The sequence below is a fragment of the Hordeum vulgare genome, chromosome 7H (assembly GCF_904849725.1).
Source record: "Hordeum vulgare subsp. vulgare chromosome 7H, MorexV3_pseudomolecules_assembly, whole genome shotgun sequence".
Taxonomy (NCBI): Eukaryota; Viridiplantae; Streptophyta; class Magnoliopsida; order Poales; family Poaceae; genus Hordeum; species Hordeum vulgare.
In genome coordinates, this window is record NC_058524.1 from 341,178,150 (window position 1) to 341,195,260 (window position 17,111).

The following is a 17,111-nucleotide window of genomic DNA, read 5'->3' on the forward strand; positions in this document are numbered from 1 at the left end:
GCGTTTCCTAAGACTCAAAAATAGAAAATTAAACTAAGAAAAAAAGTTTTCAAGCTTAATTGTCCTTGCTTCGGTATCTTAAATGTCACAACAATTTCTTCATTTTCAAGGTATTCAAGAAGAACACAAAAGTCTTCAGATGAAGACATACATTTTTAGGGGTCCACATTTGTTGGATATATCAAACTCCTCAAAGACTTATAGAACCCGTGTACACTCACAAACACATTAGTCCCGTAACCTATAAGTATTCAACCAAAATCATTAAGGGGCATAAGATGCACTTACAGTATATGAAAGTGATAAAACAAGGAGACACTCTATAATAAGAACATCGTGCTACTTTGAAGTACAAAGGTAACAAAGGATAGTGGCAAGCCCCTTCTTTCTTTTTCTCTTTTTATTCTTTATGCCCGGAACCTCATCCTCCCTCTTTGGAGGAAACATTAGTCTTTAGCATCCTTTTATACTCACTAGGAAATGCTCTAAAAATGATGATCATACATTTCTATTTACTTTACAACTCTAAAAAACCGAATAGACCCTATGACTACATGTGAATACCTTTGCTAGTGTACCAGGATGTGCAATGTTACTAGTATAACATGTATACAAGGTTGAATGGTGTCTGCGCCACACATATACTGTCAGTTATATGATCATGCAAAGAAAAATGAATATGGATGCCCAAGTCGTAATAATGATGGAAGTTGCATGCCCAATATATCTCGGAATGGCTATGGAATTGTCATTATAGGTAGGTATGGTGGTTGTTTTGTGGAAGATGTAAAAAGTCTTATGTGTGATAGAGCATATCATATCATGGGGGTTGGATGCACGGGCTAAGTATGTGCTAATATCGAGGTGACAACGGATAGTGCATGGTACCGAAGAGGCTAGCAAATTGCAGAAGGATAGAAGTGCTTATGATCCACAAACTCACATTAAATACAAGAAACAAATGTACTCATTCTGTCCTCTATAAGCTCCCCCGAAGCAAAGAACTCATCGCATGCTCCTAGGGAGGAGGTCGAGAGGATATAAGTATTGCTTGCCCTCGTCGAGATAATGCACAAATTTTTTAATCAAGGATACAAGACACTCCAACTTCCCGGTGATGCCACGGCTGACACTTTAACTAATAGTGGATCAAAAACCTTAATATCATTATTATTACTAATAAATTTCCATAATCTAGTAAGCATACCTATTATAAGGTATATGATTAGAATCATCCATCCAATCTACGCATCATGACCCGTCGCGTCGAGAGTAAACCACATGCCAAATATTCCAACACACCGCATTTCTTAGGATTTTGCAAGGTCGTGTATGTTTTTGAAACATTGGGAATGTTGCAGTGACAATGTAACGGCGTGACAATGGAGGCAAAAAAATAATGCTACATTCTCTATTGCAAAAAAATCTGCAATATAATCTTTGTTGCTAAAAATCCGCAACACAACTTGTCTTACAAATGTCTTCTACAATATGACCTCTATTGCAAAAACAATACAACACAGCTGAGGGAGTTCGGGACTAAGGAGTCCTCAGGACGTTAACCTCTGTCTAGGGACCAGACTCTAGGCCATTCTATCATCATTATTGGGCTCTGGATAAATAAAGTGATGTCGTATTCAAGACATACTTTTCCAAAGAATTGGCGTCCCTCCTTGATGTAACCAATATTGTGTAACCGTTGCACCTTTGGTATCTATATAAACCAGAGGGTTTAGTTCATAGGACAGATTAAGCTCGTTACTCCTAGTGTTTGGACCACCCCATACGATCTCAAGGTAAATCAACTCTGTAGTCGATACTTCACCATCAATATAAACAAGAGTAGGATGTAGGGTATTACCTCTATCAAGAGGGCCCGAACCTGGGTAAACACCATCTCCTTTGTCTCATGTTACCAATCGGTCCAAGATCCATAGTTTGGACCCCCTACCCAACATACACCGGTTTTGAACTGTTCTTGATAAATTATAGGACAACCCATGCCTTATAAACACCGCGTTACCCAACACTGGCTCAACCCATTGACTTCGAGCTTGTTGGGTCGTCAAGAAGGTACCACCCAAACTACCAAATAAGAACGTCAATGTACTCACAATTTATGAGACATTGTCCTCAAATAATCAGAGGAAAAGATCCCTCCGAGAAATCGACCATGTATTCCAGGTGGCAGCAAGATACTCTTTGAAAAATACACCCATAACCTTCGCCGAAGAGGACCAGCCGAGAATTTTCCCTTACCGAGCACCGGCCGCTCTAGTACTCAACCCCATTAGAGACAGTTTTAAACTGTTCAAAGTACTAGTGGACAACGACATCTGATTAAATCTCCTCTATGAGGATACTTTGGATAAAATGCAGTTTGATAGATCTCGCATCGAACAAAGCAACACAACCTTTCGAGGAATTATCCCTGGAAGAGAAGCGCGATGCACTGGTCGAGTCTCTCGTGGTATTCGACACCTATGAGAACTATAGGTCTGAAGGACTCATGTTTCATATCGTACCCTTTAAAAGCGGTAATCATGCTCTTTTGGGATGAGAGGCCTTCACTAGATTTCAAGCTATACTGTATTACAGTTACATGAAGCTCAAAATGCCTCGGCCCAACGATGTCATTACACTCACAAGTGACCCGGACAGAGCTCTTTCGGCCGGAAACAACAGTGCAATGCTTGCCCTCGTGGCACTTTCCAAAGGGCTTCCGATCGAGGAACTAACTGAATTGCGATTAGCGGTTGATAAGGATGATGTAATCCTCAGTAAAAGGCCCAAGTCCACATCCTTTAAGATAACTGAAGAAATAGTCAAATTTCAAGTGCATCCAACCGACACTAATAAAACAGCTTCCAACGGAGCACAGCTAGCCCCGACGGTCGATGAGGCATTACGCACATTCTTATGAGAAAATTGGGATATATTCGCATGCCATCCTTTAGACATGCGAGGAATTCCACGAAGATTGGTAGAGCATAGCCTGAATATAATTGCCAGTTTTAAGACAATCAAACAGACGATACATCAATTCTCTGAACTCAAACGTCCGACCATGGGTACTGAGCTTGCGAAATAGCTTGAAGCCGGATTCCTCTGAGATATCAAACACCCCACGTGGTTGGCAAATTTGGTCATGGTACCAAAGAAGGATAAATCCTGGCGGCTATGCATTGATTTCAAAGATTTAAACAAATCCTGCCCAAAGAATCCTTGTCCCTTAACCTGCATAGACCAAATCATTGACACCTTTGGATGATGATGATCTCAACTTGTCTAAAGCAGAACTTGAGAAGCTCAACTAAACATTTAGGGCCTACAATCCATAAGTTGACATGAACAATCCAGTATTAGGGGTAGGGCTTGTGTTTGGTGAAATGAAGGAGGTGAGGATGACACTTGATTCCTTTTTTAATGCATTTAATTCCTTTTTTTGGAGTGACCTAATTATCATTTGTAGGATATACTGACCCAAAACATCAACCATAGGTTAGATCCAATCAATGATAGGAGCAGCATGGTGTACACAATGGGACAAGAGGTATTTACAGTTTATTTTAATTAGTTTACCTGCATTTTACGTTGAATGTTATACTGAATGTTGGGGTACATAATCTAGGAGAGGGCTCGTGTGACAAGGATGGTGCCACCTGGACCTCTACTAGAGGAATCAACTTTTGTAATTGATGCCAGGGATTTGATCCCCCAACCAAGAACAAACACAACTGCAACTGTTAGAGGAAGAACTACAATGGCAAGTAGAGGCAAAAGAAGAGAAACACCAAAAAGTGGAACCAAATGCAGGTGAGCCAGGAACAAGTGCAATGAAACTTTACTAAACTTTACAAGAATTGGAAACAATAATAATTAGTCAATTTCCAGAATTTACTACACTTTACAAATGCAGATGAGCCAGGAACAAGTGCCAATGCAGGAAGAGCAAAGAAAAACAAGAGGAGGTGGAAGAGCAAGAGCAAGAGGAGCTGCTCGTGGAAGGACTCGAGCAAGAGGAGTTGTTGCTGCAAGAGCAAGAGCTGATGTTGGAAGTGGGGCTGGAGCAGAACGAGCAGCTGGAAGAGGAGCTGCACCATAAGCAACAACTAGTAGTTGTAACATCTCAAATTTTTGTCAGGATTATTTTAAACATTCATTTCTGGGTTTTCTTCTGATTTCAGAACTTTCTTATTCTTGGTTTTATGAAAACTCTTTATCTAGTTAGAGCTTTTGAAAATTTATTTGTGACTTGAGTGTTGACTCAAATTTTTTTCCTTCCGCTGACTATTCCAAAGAAGGACTTTTCTATAAATATTATCTTCCAAATTTTATTTACTCAAAACTGGTTTTAATTTCCTAAGTACCTAGTTTTGAACTACAACCACCTAATAACTTCTTCTAAAAATTCCACAAAAACTTGGGAATTACCTAATATGCTTCTGGATCAATTTTATATAAAAATAAAGCCATGTGTTTTGGAAAATTTGAGACAATTAATTGATTTTACATTCTGGTCCAATTGGAGTTTTGTACTGCAACCCCTTAAGAAAAGTCTTCAAAAATTCTACAAAAAATTTGTAGTGTTCAAGAGGTTCATAATAATGAGTTTTATGCAAAAATGTAATATTGGTCTTTTCAAAAATTTTAGCACCCCATCTTGTTTTGTGTTCTGGACCAGATTGGCAATTTACACTCTAACACCATTATTTTCTTTCCCAATGACCTTGAATTTTTTTTCTTGTAGTAGACCCTGGAAAACCCTTAAGTACCAAATTTAAGACCCATCTAAGTTGTTTAATCCCATGTTATTTCATCACCTTGTTTCTATCCAGAAATGGACTTTTTCTATAGTTGCATTATGAAGTTGTTGGGTTGCTAAATCTAACTAGGCCAGCATTGTTTGCACCCTAAGAGACATGTATCTGGAGATTTTGGTGACTAGATAACCCTCCTAGATGCCCTTGGCAATCTGTTCAGCACCCTGTGTGCCTGACCAAATTCAAAATAGTTTGTAGATTGCTTTCAGGATTTTACTTCTAGGCCAAACCAGCATGTCTAGCAGAGTAGTAGTAAAGCTTTTAGTGACCATGTGGAGTTTCACCTCTAGCCTGAGTCCCTACCTGGTGATAGCATTTCGTCAAGCAACTGGCCGGCATGCCAGGAGCATGCTCTAGAGCGCGCAAATGGCTGCCAACGCGCCTGAGCTGCCACGTCTCAACCCCATAGCCCCTTGCCGTCCGAAGAGGCCAAAACGTGTGAGCCTTCCGTATGTGTTCTCCGTGGGCTTCTGCTACCACTGCTGCTACCTGCTATGCCACTAGAGCATCACAACTGCGCCGGCCGTCGATGGCTACAGCAGCTGCGCAGCATTGCAGCGCCGCCCAAGCAGCCCCCGAGTGCCACCTGCCCTTGGACCACCTCCCTGCAATGCAGCCCTTGTTGCCCAACCACTACAGCACCCTCAGCCGTCTTTGTGCCGTCGTCAGTGCTTGTCTCCGACGATCTTATCCGCATCCCCATGGCACTGACGTCCCGAGATTATTTAAGGACCCCTGGAGCAGCTTCATAGTGCACACTCGTTCTCTGGCAGCCGAGCATTCTTCCCTCGCCCCCATTTTAGCACGGAGCCACCGTCTTCCCCTTCTCCGGTCAGCTTTGGTCGTGGCCCCTCCAGCCTAAATTCGTAGCCAGTAGCACCCCGTCGGCATCGCTTTCCCTTGGAATGGAGCTGTGTCGGCATGGCATATCTTTTCCCCCTCTCTCGTGAGCTCGATGTGGATCAGATGTAGAGCCCCTGGCTGGTCCACGCCGCCATCCCCTGGCTCTGTAGCCACCGGAGCCCCGAGCCCTACCGGAGGTCATGCCACCCCCTCCCCGAGTCGCCTCGATCTCCTGAGCACGACAGTGCCTTCGTTTCCTTGAATGGAGGCCCCTATCACCGGGAAGCCTCACCGGAGGCCCCTCCTCCCTTCAGCTAGAGGAGGAAGACGACCCTGGGTCAAACCTGCCGCCCGGTCCCACCCGTCAGCGACTCGACCCAAGCCAACGCCCACGCTAGTGAAGACGCCTTCAGCCAAATACATTTTCCCTTTTGCGAAAGCATATTTTGATCTGAAAACATTTTCTTTTGTGTTTGTTTTAAAACGGATTTTTGACCCAACTTTGACTGGCTATAATTTCTAAAATAAAACTCCAAATGAGTTGATTCTTTTTCTCACCTCTTTCAATTTTTTTCTAGTTTATTTTAGTATTTATTGGAAAATGTTCTAAAAATATTTCTGTGTTGTTTTTAATTTGTGTGTTAATTAGTATATTTGCAAAAGTTTTGAGGTTAGACCCTACCTCTCTACGTTTGGAAGGCAAGCATTCTGAACTTACATTTACCTTGGCTATGTGTGGGTTGTTTGATGAGAATAACTTACGGTCATGTTGAATATGTGGTGTTATTTCATGTGACAATCATGCATATGGTTTCATGATTTAAAAGTAAAGATTGTTGCGTTGTGGTGAATGGACTGTGGTCACAGCTTCCTACCCTACATGTCTACTGGATGGGATTCGGTAAAAGTCGATGTCTTGTGGAAACACGACCGTGGGACTGACATCTCGTGGGACGAGAGTGGTCATCAAGGCATGTTAGGGCAGGTAGTGACTCTGTTTGCAATTTGTTGGTGCTAATCTTGCAGGTAATACCTAATCCTTCTGAGTCGACCGTAGATCGAGTCTTGTCAATATGTCACCTTACCCTTTTCGTGCTACCATAGTTTCCTAGATAATGGATTCGGTATAGTCAGTTGTAGACCTATTGTCAGTTACACACCAAGTAGAGGGGCCGGGATGAAGGTATCAACGGCCGTGGAGTAAATCCAGTCATACGGTGAGGGGGCATGGGTGTTTCCAGTCTGGGACCGGAAGGGAGGGCACTCCCCGTTAGCGCACGGTATAAATTTTTTATCCCATGCTTGTCGAGGTCGGAGCTTCCCCGTCTTATGGTTTTGCCTTGGCAGCGTAGTCCAGGTGAAGTCGGGCCTCGCGGAGGTAAAATGGGTGTGTGCTGATTCTGAGTGTCTACTTCGAAGGTATTGTACGCGGGATTAGTCTTGCTGACTATCGTAAACCGTGACCTATGGGTAAAGAGTACACCCTCTTCAGAGTCTAAACTATTCGAGTAGCCATGTCCTCGGTCAAGGACGACTGGTTGACTAGTCAAGTGTTGGTCTTCGGAGGTAGTTAGTAGAGGATGAGACTAAATAGGAAATACGGTGGACGATTATAAACATTATTTTATGTGGACTAATCCCTATGATTATTGATTGCCGAATATCCCTGGGGCGGTTCTACCTCTTGGATATTCTTTATCTTTTCATATAAGCCCTTTATGTGGTGTCGCTTAGACACCTGACTGTGGCATGTTTATTATTTCATATAAGCCCTTTATGTGGTGTCGCTTAGATGCCCTTTATGTGGCATGTTTATTATTTCATATAAGCCCTTTATGTGGTGTCGCTGAGACGCCCGACTGTGGCATGTTTATTATTTCATATAAGCCCTTTATGTGGTGTCACTCAGACGCCCGACTATGGCGGGTTTTATATCCTATCAGTTACCTTTAATCTTATTGTGTGCTTATTGAATTCCCGGTATGATTATATTTTAGTACTTAAGTAGAACATTTGGATTGGCAAAGTATTATGGTATTATTGCAAGTGAATATTAACAATGCCAATTTATGTTTGTTTCATGATGTTTGCCAGTACATTCAAAGTACTCACTAGCTTGTCCCTGGCTATTGTCTTGGCCATACTGCGAGCTTGAAGAGGATGAGCATGACGATAAACCCGGAGCATAGCCATCGAGGACAGCAGTCGCGAGAGATAGGAGTTAACCCGGTCAGCTGTTTCTGTGGGAAGTGGAGTCCCATAGACACTGGAGATCCCCGAACCGCTTCCGCCATCAACCACTAGAAACCCTTTGATATACTCATTAGACCACCCTGCTTAGACCACCCTGCCAGCTAACAGTATTCCTGGGGCTGGTATACTTAAGGGCCATTTGAAGGGAAATTAAAATCCCCGAAAATCTGGTCCCCACAGTAGTGCAGCTGGATCAGTAGCAGCAGCTGGAAGAGGAGCTGAAGGAGGGAGAAGAGTGGAAGATTATCCTCTATGGCAGCTAATGTTTGGACATGATGGATCAATCCCAAACTTGAATGAAGAGATTCTAGTGACCCAGAATGCCCCTAGAACTCCGGATAATTAGGTCATCACTAATATGTTCAATTAGTTCATCACTGAACATAAAAAATGTCGTAGTTCATATATGAACTAGAAGCTTGCAACAGGAACTAGTATTTTGTAATGCAAAACCTTGTTACTATGCACTGAAAGATCTACAAAACTTTGATCTATTTTGGGCTATTTGTGTGTTTTCTGTGCTTTGTGCAGTCCAAATATGATGTGTTTTTTGTGCCTCAGTTTGCATTTGATCAAGGACAACACAATTTGGAGATAAACAGGTACATAAATCTTTTGTTACATTTTGACACAGCAACTATGATGTGTTTTTTGGTTCAACATTTCACCAACAACTGCTAGGACAACACAATGAACCTGCTAAGCAATGCAAAGAAAACACAAGTGACAACACTAGCAACAAACACTAAAAACATATATTTTATTTTCCTACTCTTCCTCTGCTCATCTAATTTATTTCTCTCATTCTTTATCCTCTGAATTTCCCGTTCCTTCTGAAACAGAGCAATTTGCAGCTTCTTGTTGTCATCTGCTAGCTTTTGAATTACCATCCTTGATCTTCCCTACCATGCATCATCCGTTCACCTCAAATAACCAAAGGAGTTTACACCCTCTACATTGGAAATGACACAAACCCAATCAGTCACAATGCAAAATTTAGTGACAGTGTAAAATTATATAATATTATACCTCATATGGAAAACTCATATATCGACGGCCTGAATCGAATCCTTCATTGCAAATCCTAATGTCAGGCCTCAGTTTGCACCCACATTCGGGCGTACCATCTTGCTTAATCTCACACTCAATCTTCGGAGCCCCCTAAAATTCGAAATAGTCATCTAATACAAGAAAAACACAGCAAAAAATCTTCATTTTTTGTGCTCCTATCTATCTCTCCAAGAGCCATCAACTAATAAACGCACCTTCATCACTTTTTTGGAGTAAAAAATGAGCTCCGAGGTCAGTATCCACTCGCCATGCATGTCGCCACCAGCGGTGCACATGGGAGCACAAGAGGGGAAGCCGGTGCTTCCAGTGCAAAGTTGTCACAATCGCAACTCAAGTCTTAGATTCTTACAATCTTACGACCTAAACTAGCCCCTCCGGTTCTATGATTTTGCTCATAGAATCTAAGTTTCTACGATCCTGATAGTTATGATTCTACGATTCAAGATCCTAGCAATGGAGCTCCGATCCGATTCAAAATCGCGACTCTGACAACGAGGTTCCAATGGAACGAGAACGACCATTAGTGCTTGAAGTGGAACGAGAGGAGCCGCAGGCTTCAGTGGCACGACGAGATCTGGCCGTCATTCCCTCAACGAGAGATTCACTCGCCTTCCCATAATTTAGACAAGAACTGGGCTACGGGATTGTTCAGAGATACTTCGGGGGGTTATCAACAAAAATGCCCTTCACACATTAGGACGATCCAAGCATGTGTGGCAGCCCATGTGGCAACTTTAGGTGTGCTTTTGGCCTTAATGATTCTGCATCAGAGTAACTGTATCACTTTTCTGGGTTTTTTTGTTTTTGTAAAATTCCGTTAATGCACCGAAAGACTATGTACCCCATGTGTAATTAAATCAATAAATAATGAGCGAGTGGCTCTAAGTATAATAAGGCCGTAGGTGAGCGATGTTCGAGGGTCAGGATGTATCTACTTCAGAGGTGTTTCGTCACACCCTATGAATAAAAATTTGTTATTATAAAAATTGGAACCGATTAAAACTTTTTGCATGTTTGTGATGGTTTATTTTGTTGCAACTTACATGTGTGACTGATTGAGTTTTGAATCACTATAGTTGTTCTCCTCTCTAAAACCCAACATCCTTGGCCACAAGATCTTGCCCAATGATCATGCCATGTGAATAAGACGAGAAAACTATTTTTGTAAACTATTACTTTAACAAAAGGCTTTTTATTTGATTTAAGTCCCCCAAAACCCCTCAATTGTGATTTGCACTATAAGGAGGGACGTTTTACCCCAGGAATTTTATTTGAATCCTATTATTGAAAAGACTTCCCAAAAGTACAAAATAATTATTTTAAACCTTATTTTCCTATTTAATTAAAATACCTTTTTTGAGGCCGAAATGGTATTCACACGGAAAATTTATTTTATTGCTTCAAAAATGTTTGAGAAAATTTAGGGAAACTCAGTGGACATATATTTTACATATATAAGAATTTATACACATAGTCATGTTCAAAATATTGGACAAGACCCCTCAAAACTCTTAGTGCCTATTTCAATATTTTGAAATATTTCTATAGGAAATATTATCAATAAATTGCACAAAAATTCTAGCAAGTCACACATGATAAATGTGGTGCTCCTGCAAATTTCATTTCAATCCAAGTTGATTTGATCCACCTAATTGAGCAAGTTTACGTTACCAAGTTTATCCAATTGAACCCAACCTTTACACGAGTGATCCTACCTCAAATAAGGATGCTACACCAAGTTGTGCATTTGTGGGAGTTGATTTGATCACCTAGGTCTAAAGAAATATTATTCTGTCCATTCCTGGTTTTTTCATGTTTATATTGTCAACTTTGCTCAAATGAGCTCAAACTTGGTGAATCCTAATGATTTTGCCCATTATGTAATCCTATTAAATTTCACTGCAAGTGGTGAGGTTTATCTTGCTCAAACCAGCAACAAACACCTTTTGGTGATTTGGAAAAACTGCCACTTTCACCCCTTCCACCAATCTTCTTCACTCCAAATTTTTACCATAAGCCCATAGTGTTTCCCTTCATCTAGAGTTCTAGCCTTGGTTCAATGATATGGGTGGGATAAGACCCAAAGTAACCCTCTGATTCACACTGGCACAGACTCTCTCACAATCCCCCTTTGACCATACCTTCTCTCCTCGCCTCCAAGGCATCCAAGGAGCATCTCCACTTCCCTCGAACACTAGTAGACAAGGTGGAACATCCCAGAGCGCGCCAACATGTTGTTGCATGCCAAAACTGCACTCCGGACGCGCTATAGTACACATACGCACTATGGGCGTCCAGGCCGACCAAATCTCGCACCCTCAGGCTATCCCCCGAGACCCCCTCGACGACCAAGACCATTCCTCATGTCGTGCCCACACTATCTCTCCCTCTCCTCCCCTTAAGATGCGTGCCCGCGTCCTCTCGACTTGGTCAGATGGAGCCCCCCATCGCGGCACACCAAGAGCCAGCTCCCTCTCCTCCTCGTCCTCTTTCCAACCCCACACCTCGTCCACGAAGACCGCAGACGAACCCCCAATTCCCCTCTCCTCCCCTGATCGTCGCCACGGTCTCGCCGGTGCACAAGCTTTCAGTGAACCGTGGCCCGACTATAAAACACCACCCTAGGCCTCCCTTTCCCCTTCAACCTCCTGCTACTCCTAATCGCACTCCTGAATCAACCACTCCTCGCCAGAGGCTCCCGAGCTCGAGATCGAGCTCCGAATGCACCACATGCGGATTCTGGCAATCCGTGGGTACAAGGCCTCCCCGACTATTCTTTCTTCCCCATTCGAACCACGGCAGCTTCCTGATGGTTCTCCCCCTCTTCTCCGTTGTTTCTTTGCTGCATTCAGCCCCGACGACCACCCACCCGAAGCACCTCCACCACGAAACCTCGCCGCCGGTGACTCGCTACACCTCAGCTCCTCCCACCAACAGCCATCAAACAACGGAATGATGCAGGTTCCATTTCCGTCATCGTCGAGCCTAATCGTGCCCCTCTCGCCGCTGGTGAGCTTGCCCTCTCTCTTGTCGGGAGGTTGAAGATGTCCCCGGCAAGGGCCCGCCTGCTATCCTCCTCTCCCCTCCCTCTTTCGCTGAAGCTGGGGCCCAACAATCAAGTTTGAATGCGCTAGCCGGGCGAGCGTCGTGTTGGCCGAAGGTGTAAAACGCCTTGACACCTACGACGTGGCCGCGTGGTGCGGGCTGGTTCCCTTTGGGCCGGCTCTGCCGAACCGGTTTGGCCCATCAGGAATAGTGACCCCTCTTTTTAATTATTTTCCTGAATCTTTCAAAATTTCTCCAAGCTTAAATATTTGTCACAATTCAAATCTTCCTCCACCAAAAATCTTTTAATATTGTGTAGTCTTTTAGGATTCCTCTTGTGTAAATTTTGCAATAGGCTGCATGCACTGTTTTATTTTAACTCCATGTTTTAGGCATTTCAACACTGTGTTGAATTAGTTTCTGCAACTTTTTACTGTCCAAAAATAAAACCCAATAATTTTTACAGTACCTATACATACCCTAGTATTTTACAAGAATGATGTGACATTTTCCAAGTTGATTATTTTCTCTATTTTTGGTTGAGTGCTTATTTTTCCCGTTTATATTGCGACGATAGATTGCGTTGCTGACGAGGGACTTGGACAAGAAGACTTTGAAGACCCTGGAGAATTGTTTTGAGCAAGGAAGCAACCCCTTGACCATGTCTAAGAGAATACTTTCATGCATTTCATATTTAGCAGATTATTCTGATGCATGAGACCATGATGAATCGATAACTACCTCAGTGGGGTGTTTCCGACAGATACTCATTGACACTTGCACTTGGGCATAACCCTACATTCCTATGAGGGCTGTGCGGGTGTGGTGTAGCTATGTTGCTAGTAGTGCTACGCATGGGCTTGAGTACATGCATGGTCATGCTAAAGGAATATGATTTTCAAAGGTTTTACAAAAAACCCCGTCGGGTGCCAATAATGCCCAAGAATGATGTGTTGAGCTATGTAAGCACTTGGTAGAGGAGTGGTGTACCGAGGCCAATTGTGTGAGTGGTTTCTAAAACAGGATTAGATTTAAGATTTGATAACCATCCCAACCGTACATGTACAACCATAATACCCCTTACGGGGCGGGGATTTGATGATTACTATGGTCGGTGCTATTGGATACCCCACATTATTAGTGGTGGGAGTCATGTGGTGTAACGACTAAGATGCGACCCTTTCTTATTTGGGGGAGAGGCCTCAAAAGGGAAAGGGGCGCATCTACACGTTTCGCAAGCGAGATAATCATAACATTACATAACTAAAGGAGTGACAAGTAGGGCATACACTTGCCATCTGATAATAACATAGTCATATAGTCATACATGCACACTTATTCAGAACATGGTATGGTCCAGCTACGGACAAGATGAAAAAAGATAAAACTATGATATCCCACATGTCGGCCCCACGATCACGACCACGGCCTCTAGTCCTCCGGATAAGTCACGTACAGTCTATCAGAGTCCTCATCAAACTCCCACTTCAACTGGTTGTCATCAGGATCTCCTGCATCAGGCGTACTTGTACCTATGGGTGTTTGTAGTAAACTGTGGGCCACGAGGACTCAGTAATCGAATGACCTTGGTATCGAATCTAGCCGAGTTAATGGGTGAGGAAGGTTAAGTGTATGGGTTTGCAGGAACCTAAGCATATATGGTGGCTACCTTACGATGATCATAGTAAACATATGGTGATATAGACAAGTTGGTCAAAGACTAGATTGATCACTTAAGTGATCCTGAACACCTACTTACGTCAATCATAACCCCATCATGTTCTCGATCACAGAAGGGGCTCTGAAAGAGAAAGTCACGGTTACGCACTCAATTGACAGTTTTATTAGAATTACTTTAAGTTGTATAGAACTGGATGTAAACAAAATATCCATATTTGCCACATAACCGCGGGCACCGCTTTCCGAAAGATTAAACCCTGCAGGGGTGCTCCAACTAGTCCATCACAAATTACCACAGGCCACATAGTAATCCTCTATCATGAAACTAGTGATCTCGTCGGATTCCTTGGAGGAAAACCTCAACTTTCAGGAGACCCAAAGTTTCACCGGAATCCCAATGCGCAAGATATATCGCTAAGGTAAGAAAAATCTGGCAAGATCTCCCGACGTGTCGACAAACCCGATAGGAGCCGCGTATCTAGTTCTTAGGACACGGTCGGATGAGCGCAGCGTACAATTGCCTTATAGAAATCTCCCGAGTTTTCCCCGGGTTGGCCCCGCACACGACTCTAGTTTGGACCAACACTCATGAGGAGCACTGGCCGGGGGGTTGATTAGATTCCTCGGGGTAGCTATTCCCTATGCATTTAATTATTAAGTTATTAGTAGATTAAAACCAAAGTTGGGTGCTACCAGACAAGCCTTAACACTATACGATTTATCAAGGGGGTCCCCATAACAACCCCGAACGTGTTAGGAGCGCTCAGCTATGGAATAAAACACCGGTAGCCGAAACTAAGGCAGCAACAATGGAACAAATTGCCCGGCAAAAGGCTAGGCCTTTCGTTATTTACCAAGTATATAGGTGCATTAATTAAATAACAGGTAATACGATGATATCAAAGTGCCCACGTTATCACATGGGGCAGCTGGCACCTTCAACTAGCTATGCTATCCATTAGTGGTTGAGCAAGCCTACTTAGCCAAACAATATTTGCTAGGAAGGGAAGTGTTTGAGGTTCATGGAAAAGTTGGATGTCATATGTATCATGTGGTAGGCAGCGGGCATGTAACGAAGGAAACGTAACTCTAAGCATAACAAAGCTAGAAACGGTGTCAAGGTCACGGTCATCTTGCCTGTGATTTCTTCAGACTGGAACTGCTCTTGTTCTTCCTGCACGAACTCTCCAGAATCCACATACTCGCTCTCCGTTCCCGATGCTACACAAAGATAAGATAACAGCAAATAAACAACAACAAAACATAATGCAACAACCAACATGATGCATGTGTGATGAAGATGGCATGCATCACTATTCTAGTCACTTTCATATGCATTAGCTGAGTTGTTTATATTCTGGACAGAAGCTCATGTTAAGTTATCTTGACATGCATGAACATGGCATAATCATATGCATCACGAGAAAACGATGCGAAAACCTATAAAGAACGCCGTGAACAGAGTCTCGGATCAACCGGAAACTACGAAACAAGTTACGAAGGCCTTCGGGTTCAAAACAGCCACAAACACAATTATATGGGCTCTCACTGGTGTAACCAGGTTGCCAAATGAGCAAGCACCAAATACAATTGGGATGGTGTTTGAGAACACAGAAAACCATCCCCCATAGCTCACACAAGCTCAAAAACCAGTTTGACACCAATCTGTTTTTAACAGCAACATAGCACTTTGACTACAAGATCTACAACAGCTACAGCCCTCTAAATAATTCAAACAAGACATGAAACTGAAGCCACCCAACTGCATTACAACCTCTAACAAGTAGCTAAGGCAAAGGGTTCACACATCAGCAGATATACAGCCCCTAACTTGGACAAAATATCACAAATTGGGACTTAGTGAAAATTACAGATTTTCACCAACTGTTTATGCTCTGAAGCATTATGGCAGCCTCCAAAATGATATCTACAAGATGTATCTGGGCATTAAATTTGATAGAGAGCTAGACAAACATACCAGCAAACAAACATTAGTTTGTTACTTGGGCTAATTTCCAACATAGGAGCAAATATGAACAACACAACGGGGGAAGAAAATAATCCCACATTCCCAGACTTAGTGAAATTTACAGCTTTTCTCAAAACTGTCATTTTTAGTCAAGTGCCCACTTTGACAAGGTGTAGTAGTAACATGCAAAAACCTATGAACAAAATATATGTCCCATGTTGTAGAGGGGTTCACCCACTACCATATTTACCTATGAAGCAACCCAAAAGAACATCACTCTACCTATTATGAGGCTCTAAACAGGGCAAGAAAACATAAGTTGCAACCTTAGGGAAAATCACTACATCCACTAACAATCAAAACAAACATAGGAAAAAATATAGTGAGGTGGTCCACCTAGCAGTGGCCCTCTCACAGGATGACATGTGGGACCTGGCAGTGGCCCACTGTCATACACACATCAACACTCACAATTGCACACAGTAAAATAAAAGGTGCCTGAGGGGGCATCGAACCCACCACCTCTCGGGTGGAGTAAGCTACTCCCACCACTGGGCTAGCACCTCCTTGTTGTACTAACAGGCGCATCAAACAGGTAACACTGCTGCCAAATCCATCTCAGGGGAAAATAATGCCAGAAAAACAAAAGGGCGGCCAGGGATTCGAACGAACGACCCCCTGGCAGGGGTGCGGCACTGGAACCAGTCGGGCTAGGAGGGGGGTTCTGAACCAGAAGGGGTTCCGAACCAGTTAGGCTACAATACACGGCAACCTATCTTCTTCTACCTCCAGAACAGACAAGGAGGAGCTCCGCTCTGGCAATGATGCGGCAACGGCGGCTGCAACTAGAGACCGGCAGGGGTGTAGGAACCTCACGTGGTTCCATTCCCGTGCCTAACTCCACGGGAGGGAGCCCACAACGGCGACTCGACGGAGCCACTGCAACGGCCAGGCGGCGCTCGATCCGGTGACCTATGGAAAGAAGAGGGGGAGAATCTACGCGCGGGGAAGAAGAAAGGGGGATGGCACTCACCCTAGGTTTCTCGGGGAGGCGCTCGACGCCGAGAAAAAGGAATAAGAGGCGGGGACGACAACGACGAGCTCTGCTCCCTCTGTCTCCTAACGAAGCCGACGGGGAGAGGCCGGCAGAGGAGGGGAACCACCCTCCTAGCGCTCGAAATGGATCGAGGGAGGATCCAGCATCCTCCCTGCATGGTTGGACTTGACGGAGATGCACCGGCGACGATGGGAGGGATGATGGCGAGGCGATGATGGCACTGTCTGAATCTCTCTACCTCTCTGAATCTCTCGCTAAACCCTTACCTACAGAGAGGGGAAGAAGGACGAAGAGAGGATGGAGGTGGGGGCAAGGGAACACTAGGCACGCACGCCGAGGGGGGGTCTAAATAGGGTCAAGGCATGACGGC